The following is a 22,623-nucleotide window of genomic DNA, read 5'->3' as shown; positions in this document are numbered from 1 at the left end:
GGAAGCACACAGAAAGTTGAAACATGCTGATCATGAAGAAAACTGAGCTGAGTCTTTATTTCCCATTTTTTTTCCTTGGACTTCCCCCTTTACAAGAGCCATTTTGAGATTACCCATCTTTTCCCATATCTACCCATCTTCTACTAGCTGGGCCAGTGAGCTCTGGCAGTAGGGGAAAGCAGGGAAGGTATTTGGAGCTAAAGGAAGGGCAGCCAATAGACCAGCTCATTTATCCTTGATAAGGGGTCCTGGCTAATGGTGAGTAGCTTGACCTTTGAATGAGTTCATTTCAAAAACAGAGAAATTCTGGTCAAATCTTGAAGGAGTGAAGATTAACCTATGTGATGAGGACTGGCAAATCACAGCCTCCCAGTTTCCTGACCTTGCTTAAGGGGAACTCAGTGAGCCATAGATAATTCTTGGGTTAGAGAAAAGGCATCAAATTCAAAGAAAACATACTCATGGTGTAGATTTATTTAAGAAGAAAAAAAAAGAAACCATCACCACCACCAAACTGTTCTCGAAAGGTCTTTTGTGAGAGGTAGCATGTGAGTGGATAGAGCAGTATCCAACTTGGAGTCAGGAGGTTTAGATGTGGCCTCTGATACGTTACTAGCTGACCATGAGCAATTCACTTAACCTCTCTGAGCTCCAGTTTCCTTATCTGTAAAATTACAGCAGTAGCCTTAGAAAAATTTAATTCAAACATACATTTCAGAAGTTTACGATGTGCAGAAGATTAAGCTGATGATAAGCAATTCGAGTGATGTAGAGGACAGTCGGGTTAGCAGTTCAATGTCTAAACTAGGGGTGGGGAACCTGTAGCCTTGAGGCCACATGTAGTCCTCTAGGTCCTCAAGTGTGACCCTTTGACTGAAACAGTCCCCTAGTCTACCATAGGTTCCCAAAGTGGGTGATACCACCCCCTGGGGGGCACTGGACCGATCCAGGGGGGCAGTAATAGCCTTGGGTGCAATTGGGGGTGTTGAATAAAAATAAGGGGTGGTGGGAGATAAGGAAAAAAGAGAAGAATATTTTGTAGTACATGTTTCATGCTGTGTAACAGAGTTAAAGTCATAGTGATTACATTATTTCCAAATAAACACACAAAATACAAGTGATAATCAATCAGTGGTCAAGTCCACTGACAGGTCTTAACAAGCAAGTATTGGCAGGTGAGCCTGTCACACATTGTTGGGAAGTCAGCATGCATCAGCAGGAATATGTGGCTGTAATGGCTTATTTACGATACAGTACTACAGTTACATGGCACAATATTGCACCACCAAAATTTCAATGCAGGAAAAAACTCCATAAATTTACAATAAGTTGTTAAATTTAAGATGAGCCATTAAAATTTTTATATATTTTTTAAATGATGCAAATTTAAAAAAATTAAAAGATCAAAGAAAGTAGATTTCCAGTGGGGCACTGAGTAATTTCCTCTTTTGAAAGGGGGGCAGTAGGCCAAATAAATTGGGAACCTCTGGTCTAAAGCCTTTAGGACAAGGGTTCTTAACCTGGGGTTCACAGATTCCTACCCACTAAGGGTCCATGGCTCTTTCAGGGGGCCCCACAAACTTGTTTTTTAAACATTTTGATAATTGTATTCAATATAATTGTTTTTTTCCAATTCTATTTATTTTATACACTTAAAAAACTTCTTTCTGAGAAAGGGTCTGTAGGCTTCAGTAGACTGCCAAAGGGGTCTAGGACAAAAAAAAGTTAACAACCTCTGACTTAGAACATGTTCTAGACTGTGAGAATTGATGTCCAGAGTAATGGCCCCAAGGCTCTGAGGGGGCCTCAGGTTCTGTGATGGTCATTAGAATTTTCTTAGGAAGAAAGGGGACCCAAGTACCACAAAGAGGTCTCAGCCATAAAAGTTAAAACCCAAAGGATTTTCTGTAAATCTCTAAGCTGCCCAGAAAATTCAAATCACCAGAGGCCCTCATTCACCTGATCTTCTTTAGCCTGGCTTGTTTGTACCCACCTTGTTAAGTGAAGTATCTATCATCAGTGGTCCTATGGATAGTTATGGAGGAGTGGAGATGTGAATAGTAGGGTCATAGACCAAAGGATTGTCAGTTTAGAATTCGAAGGCCATCTAGTATTGAGGCCATCTATTCTATCTCTCCCATTTCATGGAGAAGGAAACTGAGGCCCAGAGGGGGTAAGTGACTTATCCTAGGTCACACAGGTGGTAATTGGCAGAGTTGAATACAGGGGAATTCATTGTCCCCAGTTCAAGACCTGAAGCACAGTGCATCCTTCCTTTCTCCTTGATGACCTCTGGCTAACCTTTTAAATAACCTTGATATTATACATAAGACAATGATGATAACAACTTAGGCATAGGAAAATTGAGTTCAGTCCTAGACAAATTTTAGTTCTGCAGCGTTCACTGTCACCATTAGATTAATTGCACTTTACCCAGAAGTAGAATCACATCTTTGGTGGTATTTTTTCCTATGGCCATTTACCACCTGGCTACTCATGTAGAATGACATATTTCAGCAAAATCATCGAGTGAGGGAAGTTTGTTATTACCATTTGTGCATCTTGCAAATGCTAAACACCCCCCTCCCCTTTCATGGAATACCCTCCATGGTACGTGACCAGCATCCTAAGCTGGTAGCCTCTCCAGCTACTTCAATAAGAGTCACAAAGGGAAGGAGTCATATGCATTCACGCTGTAGGGTTAAGGGCCTAAAAAATGTCACTTTCCAGAAGAATTCTCATTTTAAATCAGGAGTATTAAGAGAACTCAAAGGAATGAAATACAAATGGTGGAATTCTAGACACTTGGTCACTGAATGGAGTAGATATTGGGTGGGTTGTGGTGCCCTGATATCACAGTGCCTACTCTGTGAAACGTGGGTTTACCACTGGGGAGGCCAGCCATGTTCTTACATCCTCAGTCTCTGTCTACCTGCTGAATCCTGGGTTCTTGTCAGTGCTTTGGGTCTGGGAGCCTTTTGCCTCCTTTTCCCCAGTAGCAGTTTCAAGAAGAGTTTTGGAGGTACCCAGGTCAGCAAACGGGTTACCCACTCACCTGGACATGTGTCTCCTTCCTTCTTCTGGCAAAGGCAAAAGGAGAGGGAAAGGAGCATGAAGAGGCAGACCAGACCATTCTGTTACTTGGATGCTTCCTTGGGGTCTGGTTCAGGTCCTCTTCACCACCTTGGCCTTGAAGAAAAATAGGGCTCTGACCTTGGTTCTTTAAAGGTCAGCTCCTCCCATTCTCCACCTTCCCTACGAGAGTGGGACTGATGAAAGTTTCAGCAGAAACCAAGCAATGAACATTCACTTCCCCTTTGGCCACGGGTAGAGCTGTAGTCCAGGTGGCTCTTAATGCATTTGGGGCCCCACAGTCTGAAGGTTTCCAAATGATAGTTAACCTCCCCCCACCCTCAATATTAGGGCTGATATGCCAACATTCCTTGAAGGTTCCATGCAATAGATGGCATTTAAAAGTGCTTAATGTCTAATACCATGCTAGCTAAACTCTCCAAACCTACAAAGCAATGTTTCCATGGAGATTATAGGCTGGTCCCTGATCTCAGGGACCACAGAAGGGTACCATGTAGACTGGGCCAAAGAATGAAACTCTTGAACCAGAACTGAAAATAATGAGTCCAAATGAATACATTGGTATATTGTGAAGTTGTGATTATGGACAAAATATATATGAAATATTAATAAAGGGTAGCATTCTAGGCCCTGGTTTCTTCCTACCAAGGAAATCCTAAAAATTTCAAAGTTGTGCCCCAAACAGAGCATCTAGGAAAATGATTTGGTAGTGTTTTAAGGATTTTAGTAGTTTATACAGTAAATCTCATCTGAGTCATACAATGATCCAGTGAGGCTGTTACGATGAATTTTATTATCTCCATTTTGTGGATGAGGAAATCGAAACTCATAAAGGTTAAGTGACCTACCTGTAATCATACACCTAGTCAGAAGCAGAATTTGAACCCAGGTTTGCCTAAATCCAAGTCCAACATTAGCTACTTACTCTGTATTTGCTGCTTCTCCAAAAGAGGTGAACAGAGAGGCAGGCAGGTGTGAATTGGGAGGAAAGGATTAAATGCCTGCCCATGCTTAAGATCTAATTGTGTAACAGGAAGAGGGAAATTTGGGGATTAATCTGGGTTTCTGTATAGTTATACAAATGCCCCATTGTTGTGTACATACAGGGACTATCTTGTTGTATCCAGGCCCGAGTTCAATGTAAGGAGGCCAATGTCTCCTTAAGGTTCTGTCTGGAGCCAGGGGGAGTTTTAGCCCAAATGACTTGACCCTTCTGAGGGGTTGTATTGATAATTTGGGGATGAAAATGCTTTTACCTTTGGAGCACTGGACTTTGTGCCATCTTCAGACCCCAAGAGACTCCTTAAACTGGAAAGACTCCTGAGGAGAGGGATCCTGGAGCTCAATCTGCAATAGGGGAGGGGATGCGGGATGGTGCCGATATCTGATAGGGGCATAGAGTTAGAGGGTGTACTGAAGATGTGTGTTAAGGGGTTGGTGCCCAACCATATGAGCACTTTGGAAAGTCTTTGAATGCCAAACAGGATTTTATTTTGGATCCCAGAGGTGATGGGGAGCCTTGGGAGTTTACTGAGTAGGTGAAGTAACATGGTCAGACTTTTGCTTTAGGAAGATTTGGCATCTAAGTGGAGGATGGAATGGAGTGGGGAGAGACTAGTAGGCATTGTAACTTTCTAGCCATGAGGTGATAAGGACCTGTACCAGGGCAGTGGCAATGCCAGAGGAGAGAAGGGGAAGTATTTGAAAGATGTTAAAAGTAAAATCAATGAGCCTTGGCAACACTTTGGATATGGAAGATCAGAGACACAGTGAGGAGTTATGAAAGATGCCCAAGTTTCACACCTGGGTAAATGGAAGGGTTGGGATTGAGAAAACTGGAATGAATTTGTTTTTCTCCTGACTAATGACAGAGAAGAAATGGTCTTGGAATGCCAATCTTTGAGACACATAGGATTTAAGAGCTGAAATGGACCTTAGAGGTCATCTAGTCCAATCTCCTCATTATACATTTGAAGAACCTGATTCCCAGAGAGGTTAAGTGACTTGCCTGTCTTCACACAGGTAGCAAGTGAACCCAGGTTCTCTGACTCCAAATTTAGCCCTCTTTCCACTGTATCATGATGCTTCTTCTACCTCCTAGAAGAGACTGGAGAAACCACATTTGGAAACAACAACCCACCTGTGACCATTCAGACTAATACAGCTGAGCATAAGACTATATGTAGAGTTAGAGTTTGAGTTGGAAGAGCTCTTTAAGATAATATAGTTAAACCCCATCATTTTCAGATAAGGATTCTGAGAACCAGAGAGGTTGTGACTTGCCCAGTCACCCAAGTTGTCAGTGGCAATGCTGAGATTGAAGCTCACATCCTTTGACTTCAGAGCCAACTCTTTTTTCCACCTCAACTCCCTGAGAGAGCCTCTGAGTGTTCCAGAGTCCACTCTGTCAGGAAGGAAGGTGCCAGCTAGACAGGAAGCTAAGAGGGGTCTAATTTGGGGGACATATAATTCTTGATTACTCGATAAGCAATGCTGGTGCCACAGGAGGGGGAGAATCAAGAGGCTGGGATTAGGGTTGGATTTCTCTTCCCTATAAGAGTCTGGGATCTGCTTCTGAGGCAAACACGAGAGGGGCCAAGATCCCAACAGAGCTACCATGGAGAAGGCTACCCAGATACTCATGTTCCTGTGTGCTAAGGCCTTGACTATTCAGGCTGCGGAAACATGTCCGGGTGAGTGAAAACCCCTAAGTAGTTTTGGAGATCTGATATTTCTGGGTTTATCACCACAGCCTCAGAGATGCATATTTAGTTTCCTTATACATTTTGCTGTCAAGAGAAGAGAACTAACATTTGAACCATTCATTTCTTCTTTATTTAAAATGAAAAAAATATTTTTTCATTTAAACATTATTTATTGTTTCTTTTTTGTTTTTATATGACCTTCATTTCTGGCTCCACTCCTTGAGCCATTCTTTGTTCTTGTTGAACAACAAGAACAGGTCATGTCCAACTCTTTGTGACCCTATTTGGGGTTTTCTTGGCAAAGATACTGGAGCAGTTTGCCTTTTCCTTCTCCAGATCATTTTACAAATGAGGAAACTGAGGCAAACAGGGTGAAGTGACTTGCCCATGGTCACAGCTAGTAAGTATCTGAGACAGATTTGAACTCAGGTCTTCTTGACTTCAGGCCAGCACTCTATCCACTGTGCCACCATTTTTGAAAATATTACCTTCATTTCTGAATACTTCTTTTTCCACCTTTCTTCATTGAGCCATTCTTTGTAACAATGATTAGAAAGTAAAGAAGGAAAGAAAGGGCAGTTTGACAAAAACCAATCAACACTTCAGTCATATATTCCACATCCATAGTTCCCTGCCTCTGCAAGGAATCAAGTAAATGCCAAGCATTTATTAATCATTCACTGTGCGCCACTAAGGAAATACAAAAAATATAAAGGTGGGAGGAAGGTACATTTTCTCAATTTGATTTAGTCTCTTCTGTTTAGTCTGTGGTTGGGGAGTTATGAATAGGTTTATTCTTGACACTTTTGTGTGTAAATGCCAGTTTCCACCTATTCCTCACAACTCATTCACACTCTAGTGTGTCAGTCACTACCTGAACCAAGGGGAGTGAGAACAGATCTAGTCCTTACTGAAGATTGAATGTGCTAATTAATTCAGACCATCTCCGTAGGCTGAGCTCATCTTAATATTCTCATAGAATCAGGCCTCACAATGAATCAAATGAGATTTTTGAGTTTATCTGCTGAGCAAATTTTCTGTTGGACAACTTTAGATTCTAAGAAAATTAGAAATCTTACTGTTTTTTTAAAAATTTCTATCCCCTCTAGAAAGATAATCTTCAAACTGAGACCCCAGTCCCAATTTCTCACCCAGCCTTCAGGTTCATATTTCCAGTTACCTTCTGGGCTGCTCCACTTGGAGATGTCCCAATGTCACCTCAAATTAAACATTTCAGATTAAACATTCCATCTTCTCCCAAGCACATATGACTCCCCCATTCTGTTAATGATAATTCTGGTCTTCTAGACCAGAATTTAAGAGTTGCCTGAAATTTTAGAATTCCCTTTCACTTTTCTCTTTTACCTTCCTTTCCCCGATATCCACTCAGTAAAGCAGGTCGTATAATTTCTTTCCAGATTCATCTCCTTAATATTTTTATCAATTACTTGGACAAGGGCACAGGTAGAATCCTTATGGAATCTGAAGATGACGCAAAGCTAGAAGGCATAACTAACCCACTGACAGATTCAGGATCCAAAAATATCTTTGTAGGCTAGAACATTGGGTTGAACCTAGGGGGTCTCAATGGAGAATAGGACTGGATTTGGACTCAGAAAATGAGTTCAAAGCCTGTCTTTGCCACATACTATCTATATTATCTTGGGAAGTCATTTAACTTCTTGTAAATTCAGTTTCCTCATCTAGAAAATGGAAATTTTCTGAGTTATATGACCTTTGAGATTCCTTCCTATATATTTCTCCTTTTCAGCTACATTCCTAGAAAAGCTTATTGTCTCTACTTCCTTTCCTCTCACTCCTCAACCTTTTGCAATTATGGCTTTTGACCTCATCACTCAACTGAAATTTCTCTTTAAAGTTATGGTGGTCTAATTGCTAAATCTGATGGTCTTCTCTCAATCCTCATCCTTTTTGACCTCTCTGTATTTGAAACTGTTGGCCTCCTCTTCCTGGACACTCTTTTTTCCTGCGTTTTTGTCACGCTACTCTCTGGTTTCTCCTCCTACTCAATCCCTTTACTGACTCATCATGAATAACAAAAATTTTAATAGGTTTACCTGAAGGTTCTGTCCTAAGGCCTCTTCTCTCTTCTTCTCTTGGTGACCTCATCAATTCCCATGGTTTTAATTATCACTTCTATGCAAATTACTCACAGATGTATAGATCCAGCCCCAATGTCTTTCCGGAGCTTCATTCCCCACCATCAATTGTGTATGGGACACTTTGAAGTAGATGTCTTATAGACATCTCAAACTCAACATGTCCAAAACATAACATTATCTTTCCCCTCAGATTACCTGTTTTTCAGATTCTCTATTTTAGTTCCAAGGTACCAACCACCATTCTTCTAGTCTCCAGGTTTTTAAGCTTACTATTATCTCTGCTCTCACTTTCCTCATCCCACTATATCAAACCAGATGCTATCTTGACATTTCTCACACCAACAACTTCTTTATAGTCATAAAACCATGACCTTAGCTCATCCTTCCTCATTTTTAACCAACTGGTCTCTTTCCTGAAAGTCTTTCCTCTTCAGTTTATCTTTCACGAAGCTGACAAAGTGATTTCCTTAAGTGACTATATGACTATGTCACTACCCTATACTAAAAACTCTAGTGGTTCCTTATTTCTTCCAGGATAATATAAAACTTTTCTATCTTCCTTCCTTCCCTTCCTTCCTTCCTTCCTTCCTTCCTTCCTTCCTTCCTCCTTCCTTTTCCTTCCTTCTTTCCTTCCTTCCTTCTTCCTTTTCTTTCCTTCTTTCCTTCTTCCTCTTTCTTTCTCTCTTTTCTTCTTTCTTTCTCTTTCTTTCCTCCTTTCTTTCTTTCATCCTTTCTTTTCCTTCCTTCCTTCCTCCCTCTCTCTTTCTCTTTCCTTCCTTCCCCTCTCTTTCTCTTTCTTTTCCTTCCTTCCTTTCTTTCTTTCCTCCTTCATTCCTCCTTTCTTTCTTTTCTTCTTCTTCTTTCTCTCTCTTTTTCTTCTTCTTTCTCTCTTTCTTTTCTTTCTTTCTTTCTCCTTCTTTCTTTTTTTTCTTTCTTCTTTCTTCTTTCTTTCTTTCTTTCTTTCTTTCTTTCTTTCTTTCTTTCTTTCTTTCTCCCTTCCTTCCTTCCTTCCTTCCTTCCTCCCTCTCTCTCTCTTTCTTTCTTTTTCTTCCTTCCTTCTTCTTTCCTTCCTTCCTTCCTCTTCCTTCCTTCCTTCCTTCCTTCCTTCCTTCCTTTCTTCTCTCTCTCTCTTCTTTGAAAAAACCTTTTACAACCTTTTCTAAACCTATCTTTCTAAGCTACTATATCTTACTTCCTTGTATGTACTGTTTGGTCCAGCCAAATTGGGCTTCTTGCCATTTTTCACACATAGCATTCCTGTTTCTGTGTCTTTGAACTGACCATCTTCCAGATCTGGAATGCATTCACTTCTCACTTCCACCTGATATCTTCTCCTTCATGATGTGGTTCTAACACAAACTTTACCATGAAGGCCTTCCTTATCCTTCAACTTTTAATGCCTTCCCTCCATTGTGTTTATTTTGTTTTATTCTATAGTATGTGTTGCTTCCCTAATAGAATGCTAGCTCCTTGAGATTAGGGATTACTTCATTTTTTTGGTATTGAGATCCCCCAGCACCTAGGACAATCCGTTACTTGTAGGCACTTAATAAATTTTTATCAATTGCTAGATTCCAACTCTAAATCTATCATCCTACGATAAGATGAAACTGAATTGCAGAGGTAAACAGAATGATATGGCAACCAAAGCTAATGTGATCTTGGGCTGGTTAAGAGAGACCTTCTAGAAATAAGGAGACAATGGTTCCTTACTGGTGGTCTGACCAGGGCAGGCCCATCTGTTTGGTTCTGGGTGCCACAGTTTAGAAAGGACTTTGATAAGCTGAAGGGCAACAAGGATGGTGAAGGGCTTTGAATTCATGTCACTTGAGGATCAGCTGAAGAAAATGAAGATACTTAGCCAAGAGAAGAGAAGATTTTGAGATATGATAACTGTCTTCAAGTTTGAAGGGCATGAAGGCATTGAAGTGATTTTTCTAAAGCACAGGTCAACTATGTCACCTGTCTACTCAAGAAACTCTAGGGGCTCCCTTTCACCTCTAGGATCAAATACAAAATCTCTGGTTTGCTGTTTAAAGCCCTTCATAACCTGGCCTCTTCCTACTTTCCCATTCTTATATCTTACCTTCTCCCCTTCCATCCAGTGATACTGATTCATACTCTTCTATCCAATGACACTGGCTTCCTTCCTATTCCTTCAGCAAGACAATCCATTTCATGGCTCTAGGCTTTTCATTGTCTTTCTGCTGAGAATGCTTTCCCTCCTCATTTTGCCTCCTTGTTTTCCTGGCTTTCTTCAAGTCCCAGCTAAAATCCCACTTTCTATAGGAAGCCATTCTTAACTCCTCTTCATTTTAGTGTTCCTCTCTCAATTATTTCTTATTATCCTGTATATAGCTTGTTTGTACATAGTTCATATTGTCCCTTGTTAGATTGTGAGCTCTTTGAGGGCAGGTCTGTCTTTTGTCTTTCTTTGTATTCCCAATGCTTAGCAATGTCTGGCACATGATTGGTGCTTAAGAAATGCTTATGACTAATGTCTGTCATGTGGAAGAGGAATTATACTTATTTTGTTCATCTCCAGAGCTTAGGACCAGGGCTAGGCCAATAGGGGAAAGTAACAAAGAGATGAATTTAGGTTTCACATCAGGAAAAACTTCTTGACAATTCCAACATGGCATGGGCTGTGTCAAGAGGTGCCCTCATTGGAGGAATTCAGATGGAGGCTAGATGAAACCTTGCCAGGTATGTTGTAGTAGTAATTTTATTATTATAGGTATGGGTTAGTTCAGATGGCTACTGAATTTTTCTATTCTCCACTGGCTCAGACACAATTGCATTCCATACCTTTATTGCATCACTGCAGGATTGCTACTGCATTGCCTCACTGGTCTCCTTGCCTTCAATCTTCCCACCTTTAATCCATCCTACATTTACCACTGCTACATTAATCTCCCTTTTATCATGTTATCCCTTGCTTCAACAAGACTCTCTATTGCTTCCCAACAAAGCCAGGCTCCTCATCTTGACATCCAAAGCCTACCTACCTCTCTTAACTTACTTCCTAGTGGTCCCTGACACTTTTCAATGACCTCACCCATACCGGGCTTGTTCTTGTTTGTTTTCTTGGATCATGCTGCTGCAATGCTTTCTCTGACCTCTCTTCCTTTCTGCTCCTACATACTCTAAATTCGAAGTCCAACCTAAGACTCACCTCTGACCAAACCTCTACTTTGATTTTATTGAGTGTTTAGGTTCTAAAGGATACCACACTACTTTACACTCAGTTGTACGTTTGCCTTTGTTTCACAACTCCTCCAGGGCAAGGCTTATGCTCTTTACTCTTCCTGGAAGTTAATAGTTATCAGGAAGACAAGATTGAAAACGCCCATGAATAAAATCAATATTAACTAGTATACAAAGGAAAATTATTGTTACAATAATGAGTATTTGTACACTGCTTTACAATTACAATACTTTCTCATTAATGTCATTCTCATTTATCCCTACAATAATCCTGTGGGTAGTAGTGGACAAATGTGGAACTATGTATTAAATAATCAATCAATCAATACTCAATTAATTAAGCTTCGATTATGCCAGGCTCTGTGCTAGGAGCTGGGTATATCAAAACAAACAAAAGACAGAAGAAGTCTTCATGAAGTACATATTAAAACTATAATGACTTTTTCTTTTCCCTGCTATTTTAATGGTACCAAAAAATAAATTGATGGAGGGTAGGACAATGACTTCATACCATTGTATGCCAAGTTAAAAAATGTCTGCTGAATTTATGATTTCTCTTTGCAGATGTGAAAATTGTGGGTCTTGGGGCTTCTGAAAAACTTGCTATCCTTCAAGGCTGTCCTGGACTTCCTGGAGCAACTGGTCCAAAAGGAGAAGTTGGACCTCCAGGCATGATAGGTATCTTTCTAAGAACAGAGATGTGAGAGATTGGGAGTGATATACTTGTTGGTGCTCCAGCCCTAGAGAAAGGGATTATTTCTAGAATTCTAGGCACTTTACCTGTCTGTAATCTAGCTGATTCAAGGAAGTTAGTAATATGTTAGGTATAGTTGCATGGACCAATTGGCCAGGCTTTCTCTGGGCTTGGATAATCAAGAGGATACAGATTAGCAAATTATCTAGCCATTTATCTAATTAGGTTTCTTTTCCTATAAGGATCTAATATAATTAAAATGACATAAATAGTAATTAATTTATATTTGTATGCATAATGCATTATAGGAAATGTGGGGTAGTGGGCAGAGAATTGACTTTGAAGTCATAAAAACCTATACTCAAGTCCTACTCCTAAAACATACTGGCTGTGTAACCTTGGTCAGGGTGACTTAATCTCTCAGTGATTTGGAGGCAACCCTCTAAGATGATAAATGCAGAGAAGCTGCAGACCTTCATTGGTAAAGGGAGTTCCTTACCCTGGAATTTCTTATACCAATGAAATCACTGGTCCAGTCCCCTATCCCTATGTGTTGCATATGCTTTATATATTATGAAAATCCCCAACTATTTTTTTTGGGAAATATCTTCCTTAATATTCTCTTTTTAATTTAATAGCACCTTGGTCTAACTACCTTGGTAGAATTTGCTTTCAATTTGCCCAAGCAAAGCCCACCCCTTAACTCTCTTAATATGCCCCCCTCTTCTCTTCACCCCCCTAACACACTCCAAGTTCCAAGTTCCCAGTCCCAATATTCCTCTTGAGCAGAAAAGGTAGAAAAAGTCATTGAGCCATGGACTGTATTTTAACACAACCTCTTTCTTAGTAGACTGTCTTTTATTGTTCCATTCAGGAAAGAGTTACTCTGGCAACCACACTTCTAAGTTACTCACCTTCTTCTTCCATTAAATTCATTTTTTGTATACGAACTAATTTGTACGTTTTTAAATGGCTAAAGATTATTTTTTATCAGCTAAACTATGAACAGCTAATCTCTCAATGCCTAGCCCATGAAACTCTCAAACCTGGCCTTCTGCCAGGAACATTTTAGATAACAGACACTTTCTCTGAACATTTTTTTAAAGCACAAATGAGAAAAATAGAACAGATTTTTTTAAACTGAGTTGTTAATAGTTTTCTCCCTAAGGAGGAAGTAGGACAGGATCATGCAGGTCATGGCATTTTAGAGCTCTAGATTGAAAACAGAAGTTTTCTGTCTCAGCAGAAGGCCCATCCCTCATCCACATGGCTGATGATTCAGCAAACAAGAATTTCTGAAAGTCTTATAATTGTGCAAAGAAAATGGCAATGTGGGTGTCAAGTGGGTGAAGTATCATTTCCTGGATGAGCTTTCCTAAGTTAAAGGGAGGGACTTGTTTTCAGAAAGATTTTTTCACTTGTTTCCTATTCTTCCTTTGTTCAGATTTAGAGAAGGTCCAGAGGAGAACAGGTTGTACAGCCTTGACAACCAGGCCTATTTTAGAGGCCACAGTTTATTTTTACCTCCTTTCCTCTTTTATTTTCAAATTAAATTAATTTTTATAGGAACAAACACTTGTTTTTCTCTCTCCCACTAACCTTCTGCTCTCCCCACAATTGAGGAATAAAAAAAAAAGCTTGTAATAAATAAGCATAGGCAAGAAAACCAAATTCCTACATTGACCATGTCCAAAAGCATCTATCTTGTCCTTCACCCTGAGTTCATCACCTCTTTAGGAGGTGAGTTACCTGCTTCATCATTGGTCCTTTGGAATTGTGGTTGGTCTTAAGTCTTTCAAAGTTGCTTAACAAGTTGTTTTTATTGAATAAATGTTCTTGGGTTCTACTCATGCTACCTACATCAGTTCATACAATCTTCCAGGTTTTTCTGGAACCACTTCTTTAGATTGTAAACTCTCTGAGGTTAGGGACTTTTTTAGTCTCTTTTTGTATCCCCAACACTTGATTCAGTGCCCGGCACATAGTGGGTACTTAATAAATGTTTCTTGGTTGGTTGATTGATTCTTAGAGTGCAATATTATTGTGTCCTAGACCCCTTGGCAGTCTGTTGAAGGCTTTTCTTAGAATAAAGTTTTTAAATTCATAAAATATATTCTCCTATTGATAGGCACCTTCTTAGTTTCTAGTTCTTTGCTGTTATGAAAAGAGCAGCTGAAGATATTTTGTGCATTTGGCCTCCCAGTGACTCTGGATATGGGGTTTTATTAGAGTTCCAAGGCAAAATCTTCCCTATTTGGCCTTGCACAGAACATCTGTACAGGAAAGGGGACCAGTTGTAGGGAGGAGGAGGAGAAGGTAGCCAAGGAAAAGCTATCTGCACATACTTTACTTATGTTTGGTGGGTGAGAAAAAAAGATTTAAGCAGAAAAGCAAAACTTGAGAACCAAGTACTCTTACTCAAAGGTCCCTTCCTACTGAATGAAAGATCATATGATCGGACTTCCCATTTATGGATGAGGAAACTGAGGCCAAGAGAGGTTAAGTGACTTGCAGGAGGTCATAAGGGTCAGAACCAGTACTCAAGTTCTCTGTCTTCAGGTTTTTTTCTAGTGAGCCACAAAGAAGGTAATAGAACCAGTACAAGATTTGGGCCTTTTGAGTTTATTCTTAGGCCAGTGATATAGTTGCTGTTTAGAGTAGACAATACAGCCTTGGTCTGTGGATTGTGAGCAGTTTCAGAAATTAATTTGGCACAAGCTAGTAATACCACTGGGGGCTGCTGAGCGCATAGGAGAGTAGGTATGGAAGCCTCAAGGACTGGGCTTGGATATAGATGGCCCCTTGGAATGTTGGAGGGAATGGAGCTTAGAGGAGTCAGTATTTTTGGGAAGACATGTTTTTAGCATTTGTCTTTTTGGTATTTATAGGGGGAGAGGCCCCCCTGGGAACCCAGGAGAGTCAGGAACACAGGGTCCCAAAGGTAAGGTGGGGAGAATGGAAGACAAATAATCTCCAGGTGAGAGAAACCTCAGTGTGTTTTTGGGGGTATTGTGGGAAGATGGCAGAGTAGGTCAGAAATTTCCAGGCTCTCCAGATTTCCTCTACTAACAGAAGGAAAATTGCCATGAAATGAATATAGTGCAGCACAAATAAAAGGGAAAGCAGTTGTTCTCCTAAGATCACTTGAAGTGTAGACACCTCCAGGCCATGTTTCTCTTGAGCAGCAGCAGTGAGGAGATCTTAACGTCCACACTGGATTCTTTGTTCCTAGAGACCCAGTTTCTCTCAGATGGGAAAAAAAAACCCATGAATTTCTTGTTCTAGGTCGAGAGGCTCATAAACTGGTAGATCTCTAGAGCAAAAAACTCTGGGCTTCAGTTTTCCTCAGAACCCAGCCTTGGAAAATTTTGCAAATCAGGAAACAAAGTTGTGCCAAACAGAACCCCATTGTTTTCCCCCTAACTTCTCTGGTGATCCAGGCACACAAAACTAAGGAACAGGCATTTAACCTAGCTATCAAGCTTCCAGAAAGCAAGCTGTATTTAAGTCTGTAGAAATGAAGACTCTGGATGGAAGACCATCAGGATGTGTCTCAGGTTATCTCAGTAGTGAGGGACAGTCTCTGCAGGTCCATAGTCAGTTTCTACTATGGTTAACTGTCTCCATCCACTCAGAAAATGGCCAGTGCCAAGTTATTTGTTCCATTCAGAGAATAGCCAATACCAACTGAACTGTTCCTTTTTTGCAGTCTTGAGTTGGGCTGTTATAAGAGGTTGTAATCTAGATGAGTACGTATCTAGTTCTGAATCAATTTCTATCCCTAGGAGAAAAAGGAGATCCTGGGATGCCTGGAAGAATAGGTAAGGCTCTATTTCTGTGGGTCTATGGTTCTATTATAGGTCCTCTGGTTTAGAACAGGACCAATCAGTCTACATTTGAAAGGCATTAAAGTTAAACCTGAAGAATTTTCCATGATAAGGATTCTAATAGTGGTAATGCATTACTGAAAGAGTTTTTAATGGAAATGTTAAGAAATGCCTTGGCCAGAAGTAGGGGGTATGCTCTAGGTAGAGCGAGAGGGGGCGGGGATTATATTATCCTCATTACAAGGACAAAATGAAAGGCAGTCCCTTTCCTCCAGGAGTTTATGTGCTTTGGGAGGGAAGCATAACATGGAAAATATAAATATTAATAACAGCTAATGTTTATGTGGTGCTTTAAGGTTTGCAAAGAGCTTACAAACCTTGTCATTTGATTCTCACAACCCTGAGAAGCAGGAGCTTTTATTATCATTACCCTCTGTATAGATTAGGAAACGGAAGACAAGAAAAGTTCAGTGACTTGTCCAGAGTCACACGTCTGGTACGTATCTGAAGCAGAATTTGAACTCAAATCTTATTGCTCCCAAGTCCAACACTCTTACCTACCATGGTGCCACCTGACGATCATTCGAGGGATGAGAGAACACTAACAATTTTCCCAGATGATATTCATCCTGTCTGTGCGCGTTTGTGTGTATGAGCGAGACGAGGGGGACATAGATTGCCTTTAGCCTTGGGAAAACTACAATGATGAAATTTTATGGTGGAAGAGAAACAGCCCTGAGACCACGGTGCCGTCTGTGTCTAAGAGAAAAAACCACAAGACCTAGGAGCTCCTTACATAGATCTATCCTCTGATATTGGCAATATTTTGAGTTGGGAGAGGGCAGGAACACTTGGGAAGAAAATCACCCTGATTCCCCGTGGCTCAGCCTGGGACTCTGTGATGGGGTGGTGGTGGTTGTTGGTTGTTTTTCAGTCAAGTCCTACTCTTCATGACCCCATTTGGGGATTTCTTGGCAAAGATGCTGGAGAGGTTTGCCATTTCCTTCTCCAGCTCATTTTACATATAGGGAATTGAGGCAAACAGGGTTAAGTGACTTGCTCAGGGTCACACAGCTAGTAAGTATCTGAAGTCAGATTTGAACTCGGAAGATGAGTTTTCCTGACTTTAGTCCTGGCAATCTATCCACTGCTCCACCTAGCTGCCCTGACATCTGTGTTAGTGTAGAAATCCTATTGTGGAGATATGAAAATAATTGGAATCAGGGTATGAGATTGGACAGTGGAAAGAACGCTGTTTCTGGAATTAGAGGACTAGAATGCTGGGTCTGGAGTCGGGAAGACATGAGTTCAAATCTATCCTTACTTACTAGCTGGGAAATCATTTAATCTCTATCTGCCTTACTTTCTTCATTTGTAAGATGGGAATAAGAATACAAGTACCTCTCAGGGTTGGTGTGAGGATAAGATGAAATCTCCTTTTTAAAGTGCTTTGCAATCTCAAGACTACATAAATGCTAGCCATTATTATCTAAACAAAATTGCCTCTCCTTGATTGCCCTTTTCATAGTAGGTCCTTAATTAACATCTGCTGAATTGTATTTTGTATTATATTGTATGTAGTCACAGCCTAAAAGCAAATGTGAATGAGGGTCCTGACTTCCAGGTGTGCTTGATTATTTTCTTCCCTTTTATAGGTGAGGAGCTGGAAACTCAGCTGTGCAAGACAGGTGATTGCTTCTCCTGACTTCTTACCCCTCCCCTTGACCCAGGGGCTCATTTTCTCACTGCTCAGGTCCAGGGCCAGAAGGCTGAGTCAGAGGTTCAGATGTGTCCAGTTTCTCATTATTAACAGAGGAGAGAACCAGCCTAAATTCCCATAGGGCTTACGGGACTCTGAGAGACTCTGTCAGCCTGTTTCTTCCACTACCCAAAGGCATGTGAGAGCAACTATAGCTCCCCCATAGTTGCTCATTCTCCCCTCCAAACTTTCCATTGCCTTAGGCTTCCTAGTGGCACCCAAAGTTGGAGTGACAGGGTATGTGGAAGAGGTGGGTCTTGTCCCTGTCCATTTCTAACTTTTTGTCTCCCCCAGGGGCAAGAAATTGTAAGGAGGTGCTGGGTAGAGGGAATACCCTTAGTGGGCTGGTATACCATCTATCTCCCTGACTGCAAATCTCTGCATGTGGCTGTGTGACATGAACACTGATGGAGGAGGCTGGACTGTGAGTATAAGCCCAGCTCATCCATGCATCTCTCCCTGCTGCCCTGGAGAGCTGCTTCTGCTGTAGTTTCACTCTTCCTGCTCCCTGCCCCTCAGGAAATAGATGCTTCTAAGAGAGTCAAGTTTGCTGTTCTGACCGGAGTCTCAGTTCTGATCCCACCCACATCCAAGTGCCCAGGCCAGCCTCTTGGCCTCAGCAGCACCAGCCAGAAGGGAAAGGGGAGGAGGGCAAGAGGAGGTTTCCGTAGTCAATATGGGGAGGGAACCAGAGATCACTTTAAGTCAGTGCTTGGACTGAGCTGGCCCCACAGTGGACTACAGCCAGCTTGGGCCTGGGATACAGCCATCAACTTTAGGGAACCCAGCTGAACTATTCTCTTTTTCCGTGATCCAAGCATATCTCAGCCTGGTCTAGCTGTGCTCTGAGGAGGGAGGCAATCATCTCATGTGAGGGTGGGGAATTGTACACTGTTGGAGGGTTCTATTGGATAGAGTTCCTGGGCCTTGCTCTTGGGAGACCAATGTACAGTTCATGCTAGTAGTATCAGGTGCTTATATTTTTATCCTGTCCTTGGGAGGGAGAGGGGAAGAGGAAGCAGGAACACCTTATTTGGGGTTGCGGGGGAGGTTCTTCCCTTCTCCACAGGTTTTCCAGAGACGCGCTGATGGGTCTGTGAACTTTTTCCGGTCCTGGGCTGCTTACAAGAATGGCTTTGGCAGCAGGCTGGGGGAGTTTTGGTTGGGAAATGATAATCTTCACTTGCTGACAGCTCAGGGTGAGGTTCTAGGGTGTATGTCTGGAAGGGAGAGCGGCAGTTCTGGTAGGACTGCCTGGTTTCTCCTTTCTTCCTGGGTGCAGGTTGGAGAGGACTTGGGGTCCATAGGCTCCTCCCTGGTTTGTCTACGCAGCAAGACAGATCAATAGGAGCCTGGAGAAGTTGTGGGACAGCTGCATTCTGGGAATTTCCTTAGTGAAGTTAGATGGTTCTGACCAAGTTTTAGGGAATGGCTATCCTTTGCTAACTTAAGTGCAGGGACTGAGCTCAGCCAGGATAAAGGCAGGCCAGGCAAGTGACTGTCTGAGGCAAAACATGTATGGAGACAAAACAAGGAATATAATTAATGCTTTTAAAATAAATGCAACTTTTAGCTACAGAAAAATATGCTCTCAGAGGCTTAGATAGTAGTTGTCTCCTCCATACAATAAAGACTCAGATGCTTCTCATGCTGTGGACAGTAATACACGAGATACAGTTTTCAAATCTGATTTTAGACGCCTCAGTGTGTTGTTGTTGTTCTGGCTTTGAGGTTTGGCAAGACATTGAGGGATACGGAATAACCCATTAGAGTATTCAACTCTACTGCAACATAAGATCTGCTCTTATTTCCCATGCTGTGAGCAGGAACCCTCCAAATGGCGAGGGGTGATGGTCCAAAGGAGTAGAAGAAAGATGCTAAGGAGAGAAAGGATTCCCTTTTGCTACACTGTGCTTACTCCCAGTAACCTAAGGCTCCCCACTACCCCCACCCCCTCTTGGGAGCATGAGACATGATAGATGAGGTGCTGTCCAACTTTCTCACTTAGATGACAGTGAACTCCGAATTGACCTCCAAGACTTTGACTACAATCACCACTTGCTAAGTATAGGTCATTCAAGATTGCTGGGGAGACTGAGAACTACAAACTGAGGTCTGGGGGCCTTTGTGGATGGAAATGCAGGTGCGTAAAGGATTGATCCATTATCCTACAGGGAGAGAAAAAATCAAGGAATTGTAGAGAATTATGGAATACACATATAATGACCCTGAGGATCATTGTGAAAATTTGTAAATATGGGAAGGATCTATGATTTCCTCAGTTTGGAGACTCTCTCCACCAACATAGATTGCCTCCCTATATTAACATAACAGGTATGTCCTAGAGAGTTGTCTGATGCCCATAGAAGTGACCTCCCCAGAATCACACAAATAGTAAGTATCAGAGGTAGGGTTTGAAACCCGAATTTTTGAACTTGAAGCTCATACTCCAATCCATCCCATAATTATAATGACAATACCTTTTCATTGCTTAAAGTACACAAATGTCTGGTCAGCTATGGTCGCTAACCAGAGTCAAATATCTTCATTAGTATTCATTAGTACTTTTAATTTTTGAAGTGGTTTTTCACCTAATGTATCATGCCTTTTGATTTGTTTCAGCAAAGTGTTGGGGGACATTTAAACATAAATAAGACACAATTCCTGCTCTTAGCAAATTTCTAGTCTAGCCTGCAGCCTTAAGGCCACATGCGGCCTTCTAAATCCTTAACAAATCCTTGTTCTGTGAAGTTTGGATTCAGTCAGAGGGCTACACTTGAGGATGTAGAGGTCCACATGTGTCATCAAGGCTGCAGGTTCCCTACCCCTGGCATAGAGTTACTCATGGAAGGGCTATGGTAGAGAAAGTCCTGTGGAGATTCAGTGGAGCCTGGAGAAAAATGAAGACATGGTTAGCCTGAGCCTCCTCCTTAAACTGGAGGGCCTGGGAGGAACCGGCCAATCAGAGGGAAGATGGGAAGATCCATGGGGGCATAGGGCACTTCCAATGTGAGACATAGTACAGAGATGGAGACTGGACCTGTTTTCATTGATATAGGGAGCTTCTGGGTGATGGAACTCCCACCAATGCAGGTCAGCACCTTCTCTGAAACTTCTAGGCTGAAGAGAGTCACCTAGCTAGGTTAAGTGACTTGTCCAGGGCAACATGTGTCAGAGGGAAGGCACCAACCTAGGTCGTCCTCACTCAGAGGTCAGTTCTCTATCCGCTGTGCCATGTTGCCTCTCAAGCACTGGGCAAACAAGGACAAAAGACACAGTTCCTGCACTCAGGGATCTTACCTTCTACAAAATAAAATATAGTGGGTGGGTGGGAGAAGTACCAGCAATTCTATCTGCACAAGATTTCTGTGGGGTCTGTGGGGCATATAGTATGAAGCCCATTTTACAGGTGAGAATATGAAAGCCTAGGGAGAGCATGAAACTTGCTGACACATGGCTAGCGAATAGAAAAGTGATGTCAAAGCACAGGTATCATGATTCTTAACCTGGGGTCTTTTTTTTTTTAACTACCTATCATTGCAAAATTCTCTGTTCCCAATTTCACCTGGGGATGTATCACATTCAGCTGTGCTCTTTAAGAAGGAGCTCAGTTCATAACCCAGCAAAGCCATCAGAATCCCTTCCCCAAACTCCTCAGGAAGGTCAGCCATCCATTGACTTTGTCCACCTTTGTTCCTTATCTTTTTTCCCCCCTCAGACAAACCATCTCTAGGATTTCTCTAGATTACAGTTTTGATATATCACAGGCTGGCATGAGAAATTAAATGGAAATTTTTGGGGGAATTTTGTGGAAGCTACAGATGACACGCTAAGGCCAGCAGATGATACAGAAAAAGTTTTGAAATTCAGAAATGCATAAATATGTGTATGGTATTGTATAATAGCCTATGATCAAATACTTAACCCAAATTTTACAATAAGGTACTGTAGACATTCCATAAAGAAAAAGCAAAAATATTCAGATTTATTCTCTGATACGAAGGAAGGACTAAAAAATTTTATTTGGATTTTCCAGATGGGGGTGTCATACCCTACTACCTTCCTTCCTTCCTACCCCCAGATATGGAAGGGATAACTGTCCTGCCTGTTACTCACTTTGGGAAATGACCTATCTGTATTTTCTAATAATGACTTCCTGCAGGTGACTCCCTGATGTATCACAACCACTTTGGCTTCACTACCAGAGACCGGGACAACGATGCATATGAAGGCAATTGTGCTGTGACTTACCAGGGGGCTTGGTGGTACAATGATTGCCATTTGTCCAACCTCAATGGTCAGTACCTGAGAGGGCCCCATGAGAGCCCGGCTGATGGAATCAACTGGAAGACGGGTCACGGGGACAACTATTCCTACAGAGTTTGCGAGATGAAGCTTCGGCCCACTTAGCTCTCAGTGAGATGGCAGGTTCTCTGGGAGTGCTCCCCATGATCCGGAGTGTGTGAGGGAGAAAATAGATAGATCCCCTTGCCCCAGAAAGGAGAGATAGCATCATTACCTAGCTTTTCACCCTGCATTGCTATGCCCCCTGAGATGAGTGAATGAAAAAATATTTGTTAAGCACTTTCTGTGTGCAAAGAGATACACCAGGAAGAAGGGAAAGGAGATGACTGAATTCCACTCCAACATGTTATCCTGCAATAAGTCAAGGGACCCTCGACCTTCTCTCATCTCCCTTCATTTATACTTACATGCATCTAAGATAAGTGCTCTTGTGCCTTATCATCCTCATTGGATCATTGCTGACAGGCTCAAGAATAATGGGGACATCAAATGCTAGGCGTCAGCAGATTCTGTCTATTATTCAAAGCTTCCTTGGAAATCGGGTCATCTTGGAAATTTTTAGCTTTTGTTCTCAGAGAATTATTGTTTTAATATTTAATAAAAATATAAAGCATCCAACTTTTTACTGAAATAGAAGAAAAAATATTTTTCTCACAGAAAGAATGCTGGGTGTTATTTTTTTACAAAGAAAAAAAGGGAAAAGGAGTTTTGGCCTTTTCCCCCACTTCCAGTGCATCTTTTTGGATCCTCCTGGGGCTCAGGCTGAGGAGAGCAAAGAGCTTGCCCTGGAAACCCGTTCTTAGCTGAGTGGCTCATGGCTCTCCTTCCATCCCTCCTTTTCCCTAACAGAATCTGGAGAGAATCTTACTGTCTTCATCTCCCTCTCCCTCCAACCCCACCACACACAAAA

General features: G+C 41.7%; 1 pseudogene; it reads left to right on the top strand.

Annotated features, from left to right (window-relative positions):
- Positions 1-22,294, top strand: part of LOC118842311 — a 33,267-nt pseudogene extending 10,973 nt beyond the window's left edge.
- Positions 22,295-22,623: the final 329 nt, after the last annotated feature.

The sequence above is a fragment of the Trichosurus vulpecula genome, chromosome 3 (assembly GCF_011100635.1).
Source record: "Trichosurus vulpecula isolate mTriVul1 chromosome 3, mTriVul1.pri, whole genome shotgun sequence".
NCBI classification, from domain to species: domain Eukaryota; kingdom Metazoa; phylum Chordata; class Mammalia; order Diprotodontia; family Phalangeridae; genus Trichosurus; species Trichosurus vulpecula.
Note: the sequence above shows the minus strand (reverse complement) of the source record. Positions and strands in the feature narration are given on the sequence as shown.